Source organism: Cynocephalus volans, chromosome 12, assembly GCF_027409185.1.
Source record: "Cynocephalus volans isolate mCynVol1 chromosome 12, mCynVol1.pri, whole genome shotgun sequence".
In the NCBI taxonomy this organism is placed as follows: domain Eukaryota; kingdom Metazoa; phylum Chordata; class Mammalia; order Dermoptera; family Cynocephalidae; genus Cynocephalus; species Cynocephalus volans.
Window position 1 is genome coordinate 91,246,192 of NC_084471.1, and position 12,335 is coordinate 91,258,526.

The window sequence follows — 12,335 nt, forward strand, 5'->3', positions numbered from 1 at the left end:
CACAGCAGTGTGTGTTTTCTAGGATGCTCCCCACACTTGGCTCTGGACTTGTCCTGCCAAAGGATCTGCAGGCCTTTGTGGTGAGGATGGGTGTTAGTGTGGGTCCTCTGCATACCTTTTTGCCACAAGGGAAAATTCTTCCTGTGCAGATCCCAGTGTCGGAGGTGTGGGAGCCGAGGCTGTGTATCTCTCTCTCCTCTCTGTGTTACCATCCTGGGTTTTTGTGCTCCACAGAGATCTCCCCAGTCTCCTGCTGCTCTCCTACACTCTCCCACTGATGCTCCTGTCAATATTTAGCTGCCTGTTAGTTGCTCTGGTCCTTTCCTGTGGGACGAATGCTCCCTGGGCACCTCTAGTTTGCCGTCTTACCCTGCCTCTGCCATGCCATTTATACAGTACTATGAGAACTAATTCTTCTAAATCTATATCTACCTCATGCGGTGTGGGCCATCACTTTTCATATGCTTCTAGGGACCATCCTGGCATCATGTTTATACCATCTCCCTAGGTCTTTTCCAGGATTTTAAATCATGTATCTCAGGAGAGTGTTCTCTCTCATTCAAATTTAGGTCCCAGTCCTCTTGATCCAGCACCCTCAGAAGGCAGCTCCATGTAAATCCTTCCAGCTTCTGCCAGTACATGGTGGTTAGATTCTAAAGCTCCTTTGCGGTAAAGACCATCGTTTCTCTCTTATCAGCATGTTCCAGCATATTTCACCTGAATCATTATTGTCCTATTGGCCAGGAAAGAAAGTGGAGCAGATCCAGATTGCAGTTCACCTTGTGCTGCAAGGGACAACCTCTGTATTATCTTTAAGTAAAGGGGGGGTTCAGGCCCTGAATAGGGGACAATAGATCACTTCTGCGGCTCACAGGCAGGCAAATATGGGGATTCCGGAATTTTAATTTCCCCATCCCATGTGTCAGGATCCTCTTCTTTCCTATACAAGGGCTGATCTTGGCATAGCTGGCATAGCAGCAGAACTAGCAGTTCCACTATTATTAAGTGCTGGGCTTGGTCCTCAGCTTTTACTGCCCATTAGCTGTAGATGAAAATCTTTTGTATGCTACAAAGGAGGCCCTGTGGCTAACAAACTTAAATTTTAATTGCACATTAATCACTCTCATCATTTATTTTTTTTTCCTAAAGTGTCAATTGAATTTAGCACCCAATTCTTCTGTTCTCATAGATATTACTTATCCTATATTTCTCAAATTCCAGAAATACCACACATGCTAGTGTACTTTCTTTCAACAAAATACCATTTGAGTTCACCACCCGTGAAAATTTTAATAGTAGCATAGATGCCTCAAGCCAGGGAATCTCTATGTTTCAACTGCTACTAACACTGGAGTCCTCATGACCAGCTGAGTGGTGGGTAATCTAACCCCCAAATCTTATTTTGGTACTGGCTTTTTAGATGCCACTTCTGGTCCCGATGTTTCATGGTGAGTTCCCTAGGAAGCAGACTCTCAGACAAAGTTACAGAGCAGGAAGTTTATTAGCAAGTGCTCTTGGGACCAATATCTATGGCATGGAAGAGAAAGGAAGGAGAAAGGATTGGACAGAAGTTGGACTGCACAGTGGTCTGAACAAAGACCTCAACCGACCCGACCCCATGGGGAGCTCTAAAACTGGGATGATCCTTTAAAGTTGTCTCAGATTAGGGAGGGGGGAGGGGTAGTAGACTTTTATGCTCCTGAGCCAACCAGTCAGTAAATATGGACTGCCCTGGGAAGGAAGCATGACCCTGGGAGAGGTCAGACTCTAGAAGAAACACCCACCAAAGAGGACTGACAGCTGACACCATCTGCTGGAAGCACATTCAGCAATTAGGGCAATAAATCCTTCATTCATGAAGAATGCATGGACAGTGCAGAGAGCATAAGGAAACTTCTGGACATATACTGTTTCAACTAGAAATTTGGGTGTCTTAGTCCATTCAGGCTGCTATAACAAAATATAATAAACTATTTAACTTATAAAAAACAAAAATTTATTTCTCACAGTTCCAGAGTGTGGAAAGTCCACAATCAATACACTGGCAGATTCAGAGACTGGTGAGGATCCACTTTCTGGTTCGTAGACGGTGGCTTCTTGCTTTGTTCTCACATGGTAAAAGGAATGAGCTAGTTCTCTGGGGTCTCTTTTTTAAGGGCACTAATCCCATTCATGAGAGCTCCGCTATCAAATCCAAATCACTACCAAAGACCCTAACTCCTAATTCCATTGCACTGGGGGTTAGGATTTCAATGTATAAATTTTGGAGGATACAAACATTCAGATCATAGCAGTGGGCAAAGGCATGTGGGGTGGCTGCGGCTAACTCCAGGATTCCTTCTGCTTAAACATGCTTCACTCCCATTCCCCTTTGTAGTAATTGCCTCTGTAGTAAATGGCAAAAGGGTATTTGTTTCCATAAAATGGTTTCCTGTTAGAGCATCAAAGAGGACCTGGTTTGGCTCCCTTACTGACATACCTGGGCTTTTTATCATCTCAAGAACATTTGAAAAAAATTCAGTCTTGAGAAAGAAAGTAAAATCCTTTGAGTCTGACTTCTTTCCTTGTTCCTCATCTTTCCTTCTTTTCCAGTTGGTAGCATTTTTTATCCCACATTCTCTGAACACTCTTCACTGTGAATTGTACTGTAGTTTCTCCAGACCTACCTGGTGATTTGTAAATGGCATTTTGGAATTTAGGAATCCCCTTTCTCTTTAGCGAGGCTGGCTCTTAAATCAAGACTCTCTATAGAGTAAACAATAAAAAAATCTAATTTGGCAATCAAAGCTGATTAGAGACTTTATGGTTCCCTGATGCCCTAAAACCCACTGTTTTAAAGGATGGGCAGTCACAAAGAACCACAGTTTAAATGAAAACGAACATACCTGTGCTTCAAGTTTTCCAAATACTATAACTGCTATAATAGCAGTGTTCTAAACATTGTAGCTATATTGCTGTAAAATAACAAACAGTAGTTTTCAAAAAGCTCATGGAAAGATTCAGATTATTTTTTTAATTCTATTTTTCCATGAACTTTTTGAAGTACCCTCATATATTTAAATTTTAAAAATTATTTTCAGCCCACCCCTGTTTTTGTATTCATTGTTATTCACCATTCAAGTGGTAGAAACAGCTTTTTATATGCACTTTCCTCAAGAATTGGGTAGATACAGTGTACAACAAACCCACCAATTAAAATGCTTAATGAGATTCTAAATCTATAGCAGAAAAAAATGATCTTGAAAACAAAGCTTTCATTTGCAAGAGCAAGGATCCATTGAGGGAACAAGGATAAGTGAATTCTCACATGTCTGAGCCAGTATGATTTGCATGCGATTTATTTCTTTTTTTTTTTTTTTTTATGATTTTAATTTGCATTTTTATTTTTTTTATTTTTTTTTTATTTTTTATTTTTTTTTACATTTTATTTTGTCGATATACATTGTAGCTGATTAATGCTCCCCATCACCAAAACCTCCCTCCCTTCTCCCTCCCCCCCTCCCCCCCAACCATGTCCTTTCTGTTTGTTTGTTGTATCAACTTCAAATAATTGTGGTTGTTATATCTTCTTACCCCCCCCCCCGTTTGTGTGTGTATGTGTGTATGTGTGTGTGTGAATTTATATATTAATTTTTAGCTCCCACCAATAAGTGAGAACATGTGGTATTTCTCTTTCTGTGCCTGACTTGTTTCACTTAATATAATTCTCTCGAGGTCCATCCATGTTGTTGCAAATGGCAGTATTTCATTCGTTTTTATAGCTGAGTAGTATTCCATTGTGTAGATGTACCACATTTTCCGTATCCACTCATCTGATGACGGGCATTTGGGCTGGTTCCAACTCTTGGCTATTGTAAAGAGTGCTGCGATGAACATTGGGGAACAGGTATACCTTCGACTTGATGATTTCCATTCCTCTGGGTATATTCCCAACAATGGGATGGCTGGGTCGTATGGTAGATCTATTTGCAATTGTTTAAGGAACCTCCATACCATTTTCCATAGAGGCTGCACCATTTTGCAGTCCCACCAACAATGTATGAGAGATCCTTTTTCTCCGCAGCCTCGCCAGCATTTATCGTTCATAGTCTTTTGGATTTTAGCCATCCTAACTGGGGTTAGATGGTATCTCAATGTGGTTTTGATTTGCATTTCCCGGATGCTGAGTGATGTTGAGCATTTTTTCATATGTCTGTTGGCCATTTGGATATCTTCCTTAGAGAAATGCCTACTTAGCTCTTTTGCCCATTTTTTAATTGGGTTGCTTGTTTTCTTCTTGTAAAGTTGTTTGAGTTCCTTATATATTCTGGATATTAATCCTTTGTCAGATGTATATTTTGCAAATATTTTCTCCCACTCTGTTGGTTGTCTTTTAACTCTTTTAATTGTTTCTTTTGCTGTGCAGAAGCTTTTTAGTTTGATATAATCCCATTTGTTTATTTTTCCTTTGGTTGCCCGTGCTTTTGGGGTCGTATTCATGAAGTCTGTGCCCAGTCCTATTTCCTGAAGTGTTTCCCCTATGTTTTCTTTAAGAAGTTTTATTGTCTCAGGGTGTATATTTAAATCCTTAATCCATTTTGAGTTGATTTTAGTATATGGTGAGAGGTATGGATCTAGTTTCATTCTCCTGCATAACGATATCCAGTTATCCCAGCACCACTTGCTGAAGAGGCAGTCCCTTCCCCAGTGAATAGGCTTGGTGCCTTTGTCAAAGATCAGATGGCAGTAAGTGTGAGGGTTGATTTCTGGATTCTCTATTCTATTCCATTGGTCAGTGTGTCTGTTTTTATGCCAGTACCATACTGTTTTGGTTATTATAGCTTTGTAGTATAGCTTAAAGTCAGGTAGTGTTATGCCTCCAGCTTTATTTTTTTTGCTGAGCATTGCTTTGGCTATTCGTGGTCTTTTATTGTTCCATATAAATGTCTGAATAGTTTTTTCCATTTCTGAGAAAAATGTCTTTGGAATTTTGATGGGGATTGCATTGAATTTGTATATCACTTTGGGTAGTATGGACATTTTCACTATGTTGATTCTTCCAATCCAAGAGCATGGGATATCTTTCCATCTTCTTGTATCCTCTCTAATTTCTCTCAGCAGTGGTTTGTAGTTCTCATTATAGAGATTTTTCACCTCCTTGGTTAACTCAATTCCTAAGTATTTTATTTTTTTGGTGGCTATTGTAAATGGGCAGGCTTTCTTGATTTCTCCTTCTGCATGTTCACTATTGGAGAAAAGAAATGCTACTGATTTTTGTGTGTTGATTTTGTATCCTGCTACTGTGCTGAAATCATTTATCAATTCCAACAGTTTTTTTGTAGAGGTTTTAGGCTGTTCGATATATAGGATCATGTCATCTGCAAACAGGGACAGTTTGACTTCATCTTTTCCAATCTGGATGCCCTTTATTTCCTTCTCTTCTCTGATTGCTCTGGCTAGTACTTCCACCACTATGTTGAATAGGAGTGGTGAGAGTGGGCATCCTTGTCTAGTTCCTGTTCTTAAAGGAAAAGCTTTCAGCTTTTCCCCATTCAGGATGATATTGGCAGTGGGTTTGGCATATATGGCTTTAATTATGTTGAGATACTTTCCCTCTATACCTAACTTATAGAGGGTCTTTGTCATGAATGAGTGCTGAACTTTATCAAATGCTTTTTCAGCATCTATAGAGATGATCATATGGTCCTTGTGTTTGAGTTTATTAATATGGTGTATCACATTTATTGATTTGCGTATGTTGAACCAACCTTGCATCCCTGGGATGAATCCCACTTGATCGTGATGAATAATTTTTCGTATGTGTTGCTGTATTCTGTTTGCTAGTATTTTAGTGAGGATTTTTGCATCTATATTCATCAAGGATATCGGCCTGTAGTTTTCTTTTTTGGTTATATCTTTACCTGGTTTTGGTATCAGGATGATGTTTGCTTCATAGAATGAGTTTGGGAGATTTGCGTCCGTTTCAATCTTTTGGAATAGTTTGTAAAGAATCGGTGTCAATTCCTCTTTGAATGTTTGGTAAAATTCTGCTGTGAATCCATCTGGTCCTGGGCTTTTCTTTGTTGGGAGCCTTCTGATAACAGCTTCAATCTCCTTTATTGTTATTGGTCTGTTCAAATTTTCTACGTCTTCACGGTTCAGTTTTGGGAGCTTGTGTGTGTCCAGAAATTTATCCATTTCCTCCAGATTTTCAAATTTGTTGGCGTATAGTTGTTTATAGTAGTCTCGAATGATTGCTTGTATTTCAGATGAATCAGTTGTAATATCGCCTTTTTCATTTCTAATTTTTGTTATTTGAGTCTTCTCTCTTCTTTTTTTTGTTAGCCATGCTAATGGTTTGTCAATTTTATTTATCTTTTCAAAAAACCAACTTTTTGATTCGTTGATCTTTTGAATTGTTTTTTGGTTTTCAATTTCATTCAGTTCTGCTCTGATCTTAATGATTTCTTTCCGTCTGCTAACTTTAGGATTGGATTGTTCTTGTTTTTCTAGTTCTTTAAGGTGAAGTGTTAGGTTGTTCACTTGCCATCTTTCCATTCTTCTGAAGTGAGCATTTAATGCAATAAATTTTCCCCTCAATACTGCTTTTGCAGTATCCCACAGGTTTTGGTATGATGTATCATTGTTTTCATTAGTTTCAATAAACTTTTTGATTTCCTGCTTGATTTCTTCTTGGACCCATATGTCATTAAGTAGAATGCTGTTTAATTTCCATGTGTTTGTATAGTTTCCAGAGTTTTGTTTGTTATTAATTTCTAGTTTTAATCCATTGTGGTCTGAGAAGATACATGGGATAATTCCAATTTTTTTGAATTTATTGAGACTTGATTTGTGACCTAATATGTGATCTATCTTGGAGAATGATCCATGTGCTGATGAGAAGAATGAATATTCTGAGGTTGTTGGGTGGAATGTTCTGTAGATATCTGCCAATTCCAATTGGTCTAGAGTCTTGTTTAGATCTTGTGTTTCTCTACTGATTCTTTGCCTAGATGATCTGTCTAATATTGACAGTGGAGTGTTCAGGTCCCCTGCTATTATGGTATTAGTGTCTATTTCCTTCTTTAGGTCTAATAGAGTTTGTTTTATAAATCTGGCTGCTCCAACATTGGATGCGTACATATTTATGATTGTTATGTCTTCTTGATGGATCAGTCCTTTTATCATTAAGTAGTGTCCCTCATTGTCTCTTTTTATGGTTTTTAGTTTAAAGTCTATTTTGTCAGATATAAGAATAGCCACTCCAGCTCGTTTTTCTTTTCTGTTTGCATGGTAAATCTTTTTCCATCCTTTTACTCTTAGTCTGTGTGAATCTTTATGGGTGAGGTGGGTCTCTTGTAGGCAGCATATAGTTGGGTCCTGCTTTTTGATCCAGTCAGCCAGTCTGTGTCTTTTAATTGGGGAATTTAAGCCTTTAACATTAAGAGTTGTTATTGAAAGGTATTGATTTATTCTTAGCATTTTATTGGTTGTTTGGTTATCTTAGGTGTCTTTTGTTCCTTGCTTTCTGATTTACTGTTTGGTTTCTTTGTTTGTTGGTTCCTTAGGTTGTAGATAGTGTTTTTGTTAGCTTGTTTTCTCTTCATGAATGCCATTTTTATTGTACTAGCGGGTTTAGATTTTTCTTAGGTTTTTATGGCAGTGGTAGTTATTTTTCAGGAACCAAACCCAGTACTCCCTTGAGGATTTCTTGTAAGGGTGGTCTTGTGGTAGTGAACTCCCGCAGTTTTTGTTTGTCTGAGAAATATACTATTTGCCCCTCATTTCGGAAGGATAGCCTTGCAGGGTAGAGTATTCTTGGCTGGCAATCTTTGTCTTTTAGTATTTTGAAAATATCATCCCATTCCTTTCTAGCTTTTAGGGTTTGTGATGAGAAGTCTGATGTTAACCTGATTGGGGCTCCCTTATAGGTGATTTGACGCTTCTCTCTTGCAGCTTTTAAGATTCTCTCTTTGTCTCTGAGTTTTGCCAATTTGACTATGACATGTCTTGGAGAAGGCCTTTTTGGGTTGAATACGTTTGGAGATCGTTGAGCTTCCTGGATCTGAAGATCTGTGATTTTTCCTATACCTGGGAAGTTTTCTGCCACTATTTTGTTGAATATGTTTTCAATGGAATCTCCATTTTCCTCCCCTTCTGGAATACCCATGACTCGGATATTTGAGCGCTTGAGGTTGTCTGATATCTCTCTCAGATTTTCTTCCATGTCCTTGATTCTTTTTTCTTTCTTTTTGTCTGCTTGTGTTATTTCAAACAGCCCATCTTCAAGTTCAGAGGTTCTCTCTTCAACTTCGACAAGCCTGCTGGTTAAACTCTCCGTTGTGTTTTTTATTTCGCTGAATAACTTCTTCAGTTCAGCAAGTTCTGCTACATTTTTTTTCAGGACATTGATTTCCTTGTATATTTCCTCTTTCAGATCCTGTATACTTTTCCTCATTTCATCATGATGTCTAGCTGAGTTTTCTTGTATCTCATTCAGTTTCCTTAGAATTATCACTCGAAATTCCTTATCAGTTATTTCAAGGGCTTCTTGTTCTATAGGATCTAGAGTATGAGATTTATTAACTTTTGGTGGTGTACTTTCTTGATTTTTTGTATTTCTGGTGTCTTTTTTTTGGTGTTTATTCATTGTGGCAGGGGGTTTCACAGTCCACCGGTTTAAGACTAATGACTAACTAGGATGTTGCTGTGGTTGCCAATTTGGTATGGCTCCCGCCGTGACTGCTCAGTTGGCCTCTAGTGTCTTGTGTGTGTGGTTGCCTCGGGTCTTGGGCTTCTCCGGGGATCCACCTTTCTGGTCAGCTTGGACTCTGCTGGGCTGGTGGATCACGTACCACAGGGTGTGTGATCTCTGTTGAGCTTTCACTTTCTGTACAGGACTTCTCCCCGTTCAGTGTGCTCTGGCCCAGGCTGTTAGATCGTGCAGTGGCGACCCCACCAGGTGTGTGGTTTCTGTCGAGTCTCCGCCTCCCTGGCCGCACGTCTCCCCCCTCTGTGCACACTGTGCTGGGTTGGGGCGTGTCTTCTGCACCCCTCGTCTATCAGCTGGGCCTTCAAGACCCTGCTCAGCACCGCCTCGCCCAGGAAGTCTACCAGGTTTCTGCTAGGCACAGACGACCAGTCTCTCTGGGTGCCTTTGTAGCACTGTGTAGATCTTTCTCGGGTCTTGTTCACCTTTGTATCCCCCCGGTATAAACCGAATCTAGTGCCCGCCTGCAGCCTGCTCTCCGGCAGGTTCAAGCAGACCTGGGAACTCTCCTACCACACTATTCCCAACCAGAAATTCGTTAGGCTTTTTTCCAAACTGGTGGTCGCAGAGATGGTATCTGCCTCCCAGTAACAGGAAGTTTACCGGGGCCGGAGTCCAGGGTGTGGTGGAGTGACAGTCGGCCCGCCCGTACTTCCTAGCCCTCCCAAAACTGGTCGGGACGCCCCACACCCCCAGCCCTGCCAGAGAACCGTGGAGGGAGTGGGAGAGGAGGTCGGCCCGCAGGGTCCGGAAAGCCCCGCGCCAGGCCAAGCAAGTGGGAGGGCTCAGTGATGGCCGAGCAGGGTGGAGCTGCCCGCACCTGGGAAAATGGAGGCAGCACCGGGGCAATGAGTGGCCTGGTGGTGCAGGCGGGGAGCCGCGTGGGCATCCACCCCCCGAACAGAGCTTTGCCAGGGATCACTCACAGTGCTGTGCCAGGTCGGGCGCTCGCTCTGTCTCTGGTTTGTTGCCTTCCGTGTTCTCGGCGCTGCCGCCTCGGGCTGTTCAGTCGCGGCGCCGCTCGGGCGCTCCCAGGAGTCTTCTTTAATGCCGGCCTGAAACCTCGAATCCTGGATAGGGCAGCTGGCCGCCTTCAGTGCGGCCCCAGCCTCCGGGATCCTGGCTGCATCCACAGCAGCCCTGGCGCCGTGTTCCCTGTTTCAAGACTCGCTTTTGCAGCTAAGAATCAGTTCTTTTCCTGCTCCACACTTCAAAGCTGTTGCCTGTAAATGAGGCAGCCTCTCCTGCCGGGGGCAAAGTGGCGCTGAGCCCCCACGACCGGCCAGCAGCAGCAGTCCTCCCTTAAGAGATGGCCAGAGAAAGGTCCACAAGTTTCCCGGCTGCCTGAGGCCCAGTGGCCACCTTTTCCACCTCAGCTACTCCGCGCCAGCCGCCGCAGCCGCCGCCATCTTGAAACCGTGTCCTTGCATGCGATTTAAAGAATACAGGATATGACAACAAAGAGTGTGTTATATACACCCAAGAGAAGAGGTAAAAGCTTGACCAGAAGAAGGAAAGAAATGGAAGTGATGTATTGAGAGCTTAGATCAAGCTGATTTCTATGGAAAATTCTTCTCTACACACTCTTTGAGTGGGAGAATTGAAATCCCACATAGGTTTAGAAATACTGAAGAGCAGGAAGCAACCATTTGCTGGACTCCTGAAAGTGGCCCAGGAGACCACAAGCCTCACAGAGAAGTCCCATGGGAAACACGGTGCTTTACAGGTAGATCAGCAATGACTGAGCACGGTGACTAGACTGATGGGTCTGAGGGGGTCCTTACAGAGTCACGGTCAGCTCAAGGGATAGACATTATCATTTCTATCCAATACCCAGTTCTCTTTCCCCTTCAGACATACGAAAGAAACATTTTCTAGTCATCTTGCAATTAGGTGTTCCATGTCCTAATTTGGTTAATAAATGAGATTGTAAGTGTCTTAGTCAGTTTGGCTGTTGTAACAGAATACTGCAGATGGCATGGCTTAAACAAGAAACATTTATTTCTCACAGCTCTGGAGGCTGGAAAGTCCAAGACCAGGGTATAGGCAGATTCTGTGTCTGGTGAGGGCCCTCTTCCTGGTTTGTAGACAGTCACAATTCTGCTGTATCCTCACACGGCTGAGGGAGAGAGAGAGAGCTAGCTCTCTGGTCTCTTCTTACAAGGGCAGTAAGGCCATCATGAAGACCCCACCTTCACGACCTCATCTAAACCTTATCAGCTCCCAAAGGCCTCACCTCTAAATATCATTACACTGGGGGTTGGGGTAACATATGAATTTTGGGGAGACACAAATATCTCACCTATAGCAGGAAGTGATGTGTCAATTTTGGAACTGAGATAGTAAGAAAACCCCAAAGTGATTCTCCAGTCTCTTTTTTCTCCTACCATAGTGACAGAGGAGGCCACGTGGTCTAGATGATACCACTATAAGATTGTTGGCGGAACCTTCCACAGCATGGCCCCTGAATGACTGTGTAGCAGAACGCCCCTCCCTCGCCTCCGAAACCAGTGGGCATGCAGTGGAAATTAAAAATTAACTTGTGTGTGTTTAATCACTGAGATTTGGGGATAGTCCCCACCCCTCCTCTCCTCTCCCCTCCCCTCTCCTCTTCTTTCCACTGCAACAGAGCCTCTCCTATCCTAACTATGGGTAAGTAAAAAATTCACAACCACCCAATGGCAGAAGACTGGAGGACTTAAAAAGGCATGAGGCTGAAATGAGTAGGATTTAGAGAACATGGACTTCATGATCAAAGACCATAGAGAAAACATAGACTCAGCATCATGGTGGCAATAATGAACCTAGCTTTGAACAGCAATACTGTAGCTAGGGCAAAGACCCTCTTCTGATTGCAGAACAAGATATAAATTCTCCAGAAATTTGTTTGCTTTAAGGAAAGGGAAGGAAAAACGGAAAATCTTGTGTAATTGCATGTAAATAGTGAGTTGATTACTTTAAAGTCATCACCTTCTGCTGCAGGGACTGTTGGTTGTCTGACCCAATATCTGTTCTCCCTCTTTCTGCCTTGATCTTATTCAACTCTGTCAATGAAGTGAAAATGCAAGTCTGTAACTTCTTGGAAATTTTCACAAAAGACAGCTGGTGTGTGCCCTTTGACTTTTTTGCCACTTCCTCCTTCCTGCTGCTTAAAATGCAGATGTAATGCATTTGTAAGCATAATGTATGGGAGGGCTCAGAAATCTCTGTGGGTCCCTGTGACTCCAAGGGAGCTACTATATCAGGCTAGGGCTGCACTTTCTGATCTTCATTAAACACAGATATAAACTTGTGCAGTTAAGTAGTAGGGTATCTGTTACATGCAGCTGAACTCAATCCTAATTGACACATTTTTCTTCTCTTGTTTATATGCTAAGCAATTTCAAGAATCAGAAGCCACAGGAAACTAGATGCAGAATTCTGGCAGAATGCATATTCTGAGGCAGGGTTTTAAAGATGATAGTCGGGAAGATTCTTTATCCTGTGCATTGGAAAAGATGGATTCTCTAAGAAGCATATTCGTTATATTTCACTATTATATTCTTACAAATAAGAAAACTACCTCTTCCAATGCAGTCTCTTTCAT